This window comes from Rutilus rutilus (genome assembly GCF_951802725.1).
Source record: "Rutilus rutilus genome assembly, chromosome: 13".
Taxonomy (NCBI): domain Eukaryota; kingdom Metazoa; phylum Chordata; class Actinopteri; order Cypriniformes; family Leuciscidae; genus Rutilus; species Rutilus rutilus.
In genome coordinates, this window is record NC_140218.1 from 17,374,736 (window position 1) to 17,386,123 (window position 11,388).

Here is an 11,388-nt window from a genome sequence, read left to right on the forward strand (position 1 = left end):
CACCTGACTAGATGAATGTGTTCCTATCCCAGATCCATTAGACGCAAAGTGGTTTACCCCTCTGTCCTTCTGCCTGAAACTGTGCGTGCATCACAGATCTGTGAAATATGAAGCCCTGAAACATAACTTGAATGAATGAATGAGGCATTTATATATTTCATATGTGCTAACTGTACACCCAAAGCGCTTTACAATCATATCAGGGGATCTCTCCTCAACCACCACCAGTGCAGCATCCACTTGGATGATGTGACGGCAGCCACAGTACAACGGCACCAGCGCGCTCACCACACACACTATAGGTGGAGAGGAGAGAGAGTGATAGAGCCTTGAGCCTTGATAGAGCCGAAGGAAGGATGAGAACTTGAATATTTATGTCTGTTTTGAAAGTTGGCTAATGGTTTGAAGGCATACTGAATGCTCGGAATGGCGCCCAGGCTTTTGGATGACTTGAGAAGCTGTCCTGAAACTGTCTGGGGAGATATAAGTGCAAAATGAAGGCACACAATAGTGTCTATATCCATCTTTGAACCTTTTAAAGAACTTTTCAAAGGAGCATTTCTCTGAGAAACTAATAAAAGAAGACCCATAAGCAGCGTTTGATGCAAGAATAAGAACTCATTTTATATTATATATTTATAAGTATAAAACTAATTACTTTTAAATGTGTTTAAGTATTAATGCTTACCTTTTGTTTTATTCTTTGCGACGGTATACTCCATCCTTATGTCTATTCACACAGATAAGAGTTTAAATAGGTTATTAATGTAGTCTACTCAGTGTTTTTTTTATTTTTTTTATTTTCTTATTAAACATTACACAGCATTAAAGCAATACAGATAAACATGGGAAAAAAAACTAGACAAAAAAGATATACAGACACAAAAAAAAATTGCCAGGGTAAAAAAGAAAAGAACAATGCAATGCATTTACCTTAAAGGAGCCATATGTAAGATTGTGGCCAAAACTGGTACTGCAATCACTTTCAAATTACTGTAGAGCAGTGTATCCCCTCCCCCTCCCCCCTGACTCGAGGTTGCCAGATAGGCTGCAGGATCCAGCAGGAACGTAGGCTGCTACGTAGCTGTGGTAACTAGAGCAGAGCTGGCAACCCGGATGCCGAAACACTACTGACTTCGTGATTGGTAGATAGGTGGAGGGTGGCGCTTCAGGCCAAAACACAACATGACAACATCAACATCAGTTGAGGGCTGCAACTTCACTTTTAAATGACAATATCCTGGCCGGACTACTGTTGTCAGTGATATAAGTATTTGAAATGAACATGATTTCTTAATGTCTAGTGACATATCAGGGTCATTTGCAGTACCAGTTTTGGCCACAATCTTACCAGAAGATTCCTTTAAAAATCTACTTTAGGAAAAAACTTTCAAATGCAAAAACTTGACTGTCAGTGGGTCCTCCATACTAAATATTATATTATTACATATAGTTGGAGAAATATTATAGTTGGATAACTAAATTGCAATCTAATGAGGTCTACATAAAAGTGTTCATCACTTCAAAATGTCATATTATTAGAGCCAGGCTACTGCAAAATGTCAAATTATCTGTCCACTGGCTGAGCTTATTTAATAAGCTTGCATTGAGCGCAGGATTCAACATGTTAGCTGGATAATCTCCTTCTGGCAATAACTGCACCACTTAATTCAAAGACACTTTCAAACTATCTGAAAACGCTGACATGCTCAGACTACTCCAGACTCCGGCTAATATGTTAACACTCATATCCAGACAGGGATAATATTAAAGCAACGTCATGCTCACAGAGTCAGTGTTGGGGAAAGTTAAGACACAGGAGAAGAAAGTTCAACACTCTGGCTGGGTCCGAAATCGCATACTCTCTTGAGTTTATTCACAAATGTGATGTATAACTAAAGTCATTTTTGCTTATTACTATGGTTGAATAGGATCATCAAAGCAGTAGCAAAGGCAATGATTAATAAAGTGAGATAAAATACATGAAGTATATGTGTAATTTATAATATTTAATTATTAGGCTACAGGTTTGCATGATATCCTGAGTTTGCATTTTACTGTTTTTATTAGTTTTGAAGAATACTGAATCTGTTTTTCTGCAAGTGAGATGATTATATGCCTGCTCACATTTAGTCTAGAACTACAGTAACCATAATGTTTAGCACACAAAACACCTCTGCTTACTCCTAATTTCTCTCAACATGGGGACAGGAGAGCTGTCAGTCAGTCATTTTAAAGTAATGCGTTAGTTACTTGAAAAAGTAATCTGATTAGGTAACATGCGTTACTTGTAATGCATTTATAAGTAACAAAAGTAAACCACATCTGAAGCTTTCTGTGATGAGTTAAACATTGACTTCTTTCACTCTGTCCTCTTCCTGCACGCCTCTTCATTGTTTTCCGCCATATACTTTACAGATTTGGCTGATATTAATGAGTCATATGTGGGTGGAGAGCCACTGTTTTTTCACTCTGAAGCTCTCTGTTTAAATGAGTGGCCAGAGTTTAACCCATACTGATTAATCCTGTGTGCGTCTCATCTCACTCCACCAGAGAAGTCTTCATTAATTTGTGCCGGATCACAATTAGTCTGACCATCTGCTGCATAAGTTCTTTTCTTCAGTAATTAAAGGGAAAACTTGACTGTTTTTACATAATCACTCTGCTGCATTTAATTACAATGCTATCTATTTAATTTCAGCTATCAGTTTTCTTTTTGTCATTCAAATCTAGTTAGAAAACGTATATTTTATGGTTTATTTATCCTCATTCAGCAGCAACTGTGCACGTGATGTACAGCTTTGAAACAGCTTTCCAATTTTTTTTTTGACAGTGACCAATTTAGAAATAGTCACATAAGTGACGCACGCACACATGAGATCATGCCATTTCAGGCTCCTTTTAGCACATCCTATTTATATACAGGTAATATATGCAGTTATATGAAGCATTCAGGATGGTGTCCATCATTCCTGGTGTTTTCATAATGAGTCCTGTCCACCTATATGGCCTTCTCATACACCCATCTGTCTCCTGTTTTTGCCATCAGGATGTCCTCCTACCTCCACTGGAAGGTTGAAATGTGTGTGGGAAAATATGTATTTAATTGAAAAATAGGAAAAACAGTGGACAGGAGATATATAGGAGAAGTTATTGCCCATATGGCCTCATAAAACAAAGTTTCCTTTGAAAACTTCACCCATATCAGTTCTATCTCTTATGTGAGCAATAATAGGAAAGAATGTGTTGATATTTCTCAGGGCCAGTAACATCTCATTTAGCTTGTCTCTGCAGTTACCATAGATACAGCAGATTGCATGCTAATTATGCAGCAGTCAGGCATGAGTTTTTTATTAACCTGAATTTTTGTTCCAGGAACTCCACAGAGACACACTTCGGCACAATCAGCTTTGGTAATGCATGTTGACGGATGCAGCATAACACGAGATATCCTCATTAATATGAGCTGATAGGAGTATATGTTAGACCACACATATTTACTGCTATTATAAGATCCAGTGTGTGCGTTACTAGGCAATCTTTATATAGTCTTGAACATTTGGAGCTTCAGGCACATAAGAAGATCGTGTTATGCCATCAGTGTCTGTCAAGATGACTAAATGTAACCTGTGCTCGCCTCTTACATGGATTAAAATACTTGGTGGGATAAGCATGATAAGCACATCACAACAGCACTCAGAAATTGAGAGTTGGGATATCTCTTTATGGGATCGTGTTTCTTCTTTGTGGCTCCTTGAGGGACGAGTCGAGTCCGGAAGCTGTTTTTAAGAGAAACTTAAGGCTGAAAAAAATCTTTCCTTAGGATGCAAGATGACAAAAAGATGAATAGGAAGTTTCCATAGCAGTGTATCTGGCCTGAAAGTTATTTATTGTTTATACACACACACACACACACACACACACACACACACACACACACACACACACACACACATACACACACTTTTTTGAAAAGTGAGGGAAAGTCAGATTTACTCAGCTAAAATTATATTACAGTTTAAATTATTTTTTTGTCTTATGCTTTGTTTTGTGAATAAACACAATAAGAGCAGCATTTAGTTAATATTAAAATGTATTTTCTGTATGGCTTTATGTACTAGGTTTATATATATATGCATTAGTTGCATCGTATTTGTACACATAGCACTTATTTTCTTAGCAAAGAACTATTTTGAACTGCTTTTTTGCAATTGTGTTAAAGGTAGTGTGTGTGTGTTTTTTCAGAGAGGCTAGCAATACAAGCTAGCTTTGAAAGCATACGATCCCACCCTCCCTTCAGAGCAAAAGTGTCACAGGAAACAGCATTAAAGTAAGCACATAACTTTACAATAATAATGAACATAAACTACTTAAAGAGTACTGACCTGTACCACCTGACTGCTCCAGATTTATCTCGCCGTTGATAGTGTTGTCCTTGAAATGCATAAATTCGAGTCACAAACTGCTCAGAGTATAACGTCACAGGTTTCCATCTCTTCCAAATTACATGGCGTGAATGCAGCATAAGCTCGTTGTTTTGGTTCAGGAGGAACTGTAAAAGGTTGTGGTGCTCGATGACTTGACGTCTGTCTCTGCATAGCATGAAACTTGCTGATGAAAATGCGTTGGTAGGCCATCATATATTCGGTCTGAATGCAATGACTGGACGAACATTTTATGGTAGGCTACTACGCCTTCCACAGACAATATAGGCCTATATATACAAGTACATTTAGACCACTTAACTTAGTGATTGCTATCATTATGTGAAGAGACTTTCAACTAGCATAACAAAAAAAAAAATTCTGGAACAAATCACCTACCCTGCCTTTAAATGTAAATAAACACAATAAGAGTCCAGCATTTGGTTTATACTATAATACGAACTACAAGTAAAATAGATCAGAACAGTTCAGAGTACTGGAAGTAGCTACTACCTACCTTCTATCTTTAATTAGCAGATTTTGAATGTCACAGGCGCAAGCCGTGATGTTTGCCGCGAGCGTTTTAGAATCTGCTGATAGTGCTGGAGTTTCTTTGATTTAGTGCTTTATTATAGTGGATTGTCAAAATGCGGATATCTAGTTCTAACTTTTAACTGACCATGGCAGAGTACAAGAACGCCTCTACCAATGGTAGATTGACAGCGTGGTTACGACATGGATTTCAGTCGACTGAACTAGAATCAGCGACTCTGTTTTCAGTCAGGTGTACATCACACTGGTCTAACGGGTAGAACTGACCTTATCACTCCACAGGCAGCGAGCGCTGGGAAACCTGCTGTTCTTTTGACTCTTGGCTGATGATCTCCTGCTGGGCACAGCCACTGTGCTGCTGAACTCTGTCTGACAGCTTCCTCCAGAACGCTTTCTTGTTGCATTCCATAGACGTTTTTGGCATCTATGAACACAGCCTCTTTGAATCCTTGTAGCGTGTCGATGGGTAAATAATAGATCCAGCTGGCTACGTGCACCTTCTCCTGAGTAAGTAATGGTGCAGCTCTGCCTGTGCTGTTGACCATTAGTGGTGTTTTTTCTTAGCCTTGCATTATGAGTCAAAGTTCAGAGAGTTTGTCTTGAAGGAAATGAGACAACCGCATTCTTTATTGTATCACCTTCGGGTTTTGGTGCAGTCCCAGTGTCCCAGTTAATATGTCCCAGTGTGCACTTTGCTGTTGCATAGAGGTAAATGGGTACAGCATCTCACCTGGGGGTTATTTGTGTCCTTTTGTACCACAGTTGTCCTTCCTGGCTATAAATTTGTTTTTCTTTCCTTTCCACAATCCAGTAATTTCCCAGATGTTTAAAATAAATAAGTTTCATTTAATAATGCAATCACACAAAAGGGTTGCGGACAGCAATTGGCAATGATTTTAACATTTATGCAGGTGCTTTTATCTAAAGATACTTAGTCAAATATTAGTATGCATAGAATCAAACAGCGGTAAACAGCTACAGCTACAGCTACAGAAACAAGCAGTTTAATTGCCATCTTAAAATAAAATATTTGCCATTTCAAAATGTAACCACTATCTTTCAACATAGTTCACACAGTCAGTCAACTGTTTTCCACTTCCTGTAGTCTGACACCTGCAGTAAAACCCCTTCAAGGGATGCTAGCGCATGACTTACGGGATCATTTTGAAACTGGTATGTTATGCTATGCTATTCTATACTACTGTGTACCACCATTGGATTGTGAATCATTTTTCATAGTACCCAGATCCACAGACACTAAACTTAAAATTAACCAGCAGCTGTTCTCATCTTATCCTACAGCAGATTCCCAAAATACTTCTGTGCTTGGTACAAGAGTGCAACTGGAGACTTTTTGAGACTGCGCTATTCTGGACAGGTCTGTTCACTCTGTGGTGGTGTGACAGCGGGAATAAGGGAATTGGAAATGATGACATTTTTATTAGAGCAGACTATTTATGGTGAGTATTGGAAGATCCAAATAGGAAATGCACTAATAGTTTCCTGTGGGTGTAGGAATGACATCAGAATGTATAGTGATAATACAGATTATAATAAAATGAATATAAGAAGACTTTTGTGTGATTTTATAATAATTTATTGGAAACTAGGTGAGATAAAATAAGTTTAATAAGTAATATATATATACAGTATATAGGCCTATATATATTCATGGGTTTACTTTTAGTTTAAATTCAAAATAACCATTAGGGATTTTCGTAAATCCCTTGTAAATCCGATTGTCTCTGTTTACATTATCATACTTTTTAAAAATGTAATAATTAATATTTTAATGATTGTTATATTTAAAAATTTAATGTCGGGGTCTAGGACTAGATGTGACCTCCATATAAAACTTTTTTTTTTTTAAAGTGGAAATCTGTTAATTTTACTAAAACAATCAAAGGCTGCAACATAAGTTGATGTAAATGATGAAGCACAGGCAGCAGTTCGGTCTCGCTGTCTGGATGTGATTTCGAGAGAATGACTTTGACATGAGCACATATCTGCTGCTCTTCAGTGTGAGCTATAATGTTTCTGTTTTTTAGCTAGGGAAATATCCTCTCACCCTGCGCTGTGCTGACAGCCTCAGATGAATCACCCCCGTTTATTCTGCTGATGCTGCAGGTATGCGAGAGCCAGGAATTTAATATGCGGCCAGTGGGAGAGAGGAACTACGGGTGCTGGAGAGGATCAATAATTGAAAGGTCACATAGAGTGCCTGAACTGTTGTGTGTGAGCTATACGAGGAGCTCATTGTTTGTGTGTGTGTGTGTTAATAGACTAAGATGGGGTTTATTGGGCATGTGTGGATGGTGACACATGGAACACAATGTTCTTATTTGCTGTGCTTTTTTTATAATGTAGAAAACTAGACTATATGATATATGACAGATGGTGAGATATTAGGCCTAGTCATCTAAAAATCTAATAAACAAACAATCAAATCTGATCAAATAAAATATAATAAATAAAATATCTGAGGATGTGATCTGTTCCTTACTCTCTTAAAGAGGAACATTTGCAGTGATGCTATTTTGTCTGGAGACTTAATGGAAACCTCAATTATGTTTAATTTTTAATCAAAATGAAATTTTTTAGTTGAAGTTCATATTTAATCTCTGGCTTTTGATTGCAGACTTGGCACAGCTGAAACAGTTTCTGATATTCTTGAGATCTCTACAGAAACGATAAATGAGACTCATTACTAGGGCTTTTCTCAGTAAAAGCATCTGAAAAGCACTTAAGACTCGCCATTTGCTCTCCATTTCATCTCACTACTAAGAGGAGCAATTTAGAGACTGAAGAGGTTTCATATAGACTACCATTTAAAAGTTTGGGGTCAGAAATATTTTTAATTCTTTAATTAATACTTTTATTCAGCAAGTGTGCATTAAATTGATCAAAGTGACAATAAATACATTTATAATGTTGCAAAATGTTTCTATTCGTTTTGAACTTCCTATTCATCAAAGAATCCTGAATAAACATTTATCAAGATTTCCACAAAAATATTAGGCAGCACAACTGTTTTCAGCACTGATAATATATAAGAAATGTTTCTTGAGCAGTATAGATATTAGAATGATTTCTGAAGGATCATATGACTCTGTAGACTGGAGTAATGATGCTGAAAATTCAGCTTTGCATCACAGGAATAAAATACATTTTAAAATATATAACATTTTTAAAATTAGACAGAAAATAAATTTAAATTCAAATAATATTTCTCAATAATACAATTTTTACTGTATTTTTTATTAAATAAAAGCTTTGTTGAGCATAAGAAACTTTAAACATTAAAGGGGTGGTATAATGCCCTTTTCACAAGATGTAAAATAAGTCTTTGATGTCCTCAGAGTGTGTATGTGAAGTTTTAGATCAAAATACCCCACAGATATTTGTATATAGCATGTTAAAGGCCTGTTCACACCGGGACGAATTTCGCGCGCGATATTCGCCGACGTTTAACGCCTCGTGACTAAACAAAGGGCGCCAATGTGAGTGTGCACACCGACGCGAAAAACGCCACGCGCAAAAGCGTCATTTTAAAAAAAACGCCTCGGGTTCGTTTTTTTGGTTTGACGCGCCGCGTCAAAAACTATCTGACCAATGAGATTGGCGCTTTTGCTCACGTGTCTGGAGCTTCTGAAGTTACAGTAAAACACAACTTGGGGGCGCTCAAACACAAAACGGTCTTGCCGAGCAGCGAGCACACATACGTAACGGCGAAGAAGATATACGCCAAGCAGCGTCTACACTGCTGAGAAGAAATAAGACGAGGAAGATGCAAGGCAAGATGAATGTAGAGCTGCTGGTCTCGTTGGTGTCGGAACATAAAGAACTATATGACAAACGCGACAGCGGAGTATTTCTGTTTTACATTAAGCGCCATCTAATGTCAGGGAATGAATTTGCATGTTCACTCGGCTCATCCTCAGCGAAAATCGTTTGGGTGTGAACACAAAAAACGCGTTGAAAAACGCTGGCGAATAACGCGCGCCGATATTCGTCCCGGTGTGTACGGCCCTTAATACTGTACATTTTTGAGGGTGAGCAAAAACGCTCCGTTTTGTGTCTGTTCCTTTAAATGCAAATGAGCTGCTGCTCCCGGCACAGAGGGCGGAGCTTCAACAGCTTGCACTCACACAGACATGCACTGAAACTTTCAAAAACTTTTAGCCTTTTATGTTCAAACCGGATTCAGACAATGATGGAGAGACTCCAGAAGAAGTGACAACATGTAGAATGCAACAGGACATTTCTGAATGTTTAGTTGATGAATTCTTGTTATCTTCTTGTCATTGATTAGCATAATCTGTCTTTTGTTAATCTATCAATTGTGTTCCGGGGGCGGGGTTTATGTAAATTTTAGGGTTGGTGATGTCACTAACCCGGGAGGAATGTCGTGTAGTCCCTAGCAGCCGTTTGTTGTAGTCCTTAAAAAGCAATTTCTTTAAAAGCAAATATCTCCCTTTGCTTTGAACTTTGAGCATCGTTACTTTTCAGATGTTGTTTATGCTCAAACAGCAACATTACACAATAACTAAAGTTAAAAAAGTGAAATCATAATCAACCACCCCTTTAACACATATTAACAAGCCCAAAATTTTAAACGGTAATATATGATTTTTGCACATTTTTATTTTGTTTACATTTTCTAACCCTTTCTGGTTAGCAGAACTCTTCTTAGTCTCTCTGTTTTCACCTCTCCACCCAATAGTTATTAGAGATATTAATATTATTCTTCCTCTTCAAAGCAACCAGAGTCTGCAGGAAAGCCTTTGAAGAAGAAACTGTATCTTTGTATCACTGTGAAGCTTTTTAACAGAGCCAAATCTTTCAGTGGGTGTTCAGGCTTGCAGCTGATATGTCTAGAGGCTGAACTGAGTATCTCACCCGATTATACTGTGACCATCTTTACTGATAAAACCCTGGATAAATCTTACTTCAGTTATATTACGGTTTGCTAGCCATCAGGGAGAAGCCCCATATTGCTTCCACAGGAAACTGTAACAAATCCAGTCACCCCTAAAGATGCAGAGATGTATATCCACAGCTTCCTGTGTCTGGACAGCAGCTTTTCTCATATATTTCCTGTAGATTTTTAGAAAAGAGCAAATATTGGTCATATAAGTCTATCGGTGCAGTTTTTATTTAGAGTAAAAAAAAATTTGCATCTGAACTTTTCATTATTATTTTTGTTCTATTAAAAAGAGAAGCTTTGGAATTTTTGTGATGACAATTCGTTTGTATTCCATGGTAGGGGGAAAAGTTACATGGGGGTGACTTTTGATTTCAGACTTGGCACAGCTGAAACACTTTGTGATATTGTTTAAATATAATATTTAGATCTCTTAAGAAACACTAAATAAGACTCATCTGAAAAGCATTTGCTCTTCATTTTATTTGACTGCTAAAAGTAGCAACTGAGACACTGAACAGATTTCATATACGCAACTGTTCAAAGTTTTGGGGTCAGTATGACTTGTGAGTTTTTAAAAAAAGAAATGAATACTTGTATTCAGCAAGGACACTTTAAATTGATCAAAAGTGGTTGCAAAAGATTTATAGAAGATCTTTTTGAACTTCCTATTCATCAAAGAATCCTGAATAAAAATGTATAATAATAAGAAATGTTTCTTGATCAGCATATTATGTGACAGAATCTGCAAATGACCAAATTTAAATGTTTTAAATTGATTGTTTCTGCTACGGCATTTAGACAAACGCTATTTTAACCTACAATAATAGTGCTTAAACATTTTTGGAAGTTGCATTCAAAATTCACTTAACTCAGAAATGCGCAAAATTTAAGACTGTAAGTGTGTACTGTAGTTTTGTGCAAATGTTCTGGTACCATTCTGTGTGTTTCTGGTTTGTGCTGGTTTCATTCCAGAGTTGTCGTGACCCTTGCAGAGCTGCAGTTGCAGTAATGGGCTCCAACCCGTTAAGGGCTTAACATCACTGTCTCTTGGGACGGTCGTATGCAGGTGAGTGATGGGGGTCTGTGTGTGTGTGTGTGTGTGAGAGAGAGAGAGAGTATGTGAAGGTGGAGACATTGCCCCTGATTGCTCTCTGTTGTGAGACAGAAGGGCATGAAGGGGGCTTTTACTTCAAGGGCATGATACGGCATGTCAACATATCACTTTTGTGGGGGTCAGAGATCATTGTCTTTAAACTCAGTAGTCAGTTCTCTTTATAAGCAGTCTGCACTCATCAAATGCTTCTCATATAAGGAAATTCCCACCTGCAGTCTGAACAAAACTAATAAAATTAGGGATGGGAATTTTAAGGAATTTGACTATTCTCTTAGTTTCTGGTTCATTCTTGGTTCTATTGAATAAAAAGAACTGTTCGTAACAGTCATTCGGTCGACAATCAGGTTTAACTGTGCTGTATTCAATTCAAT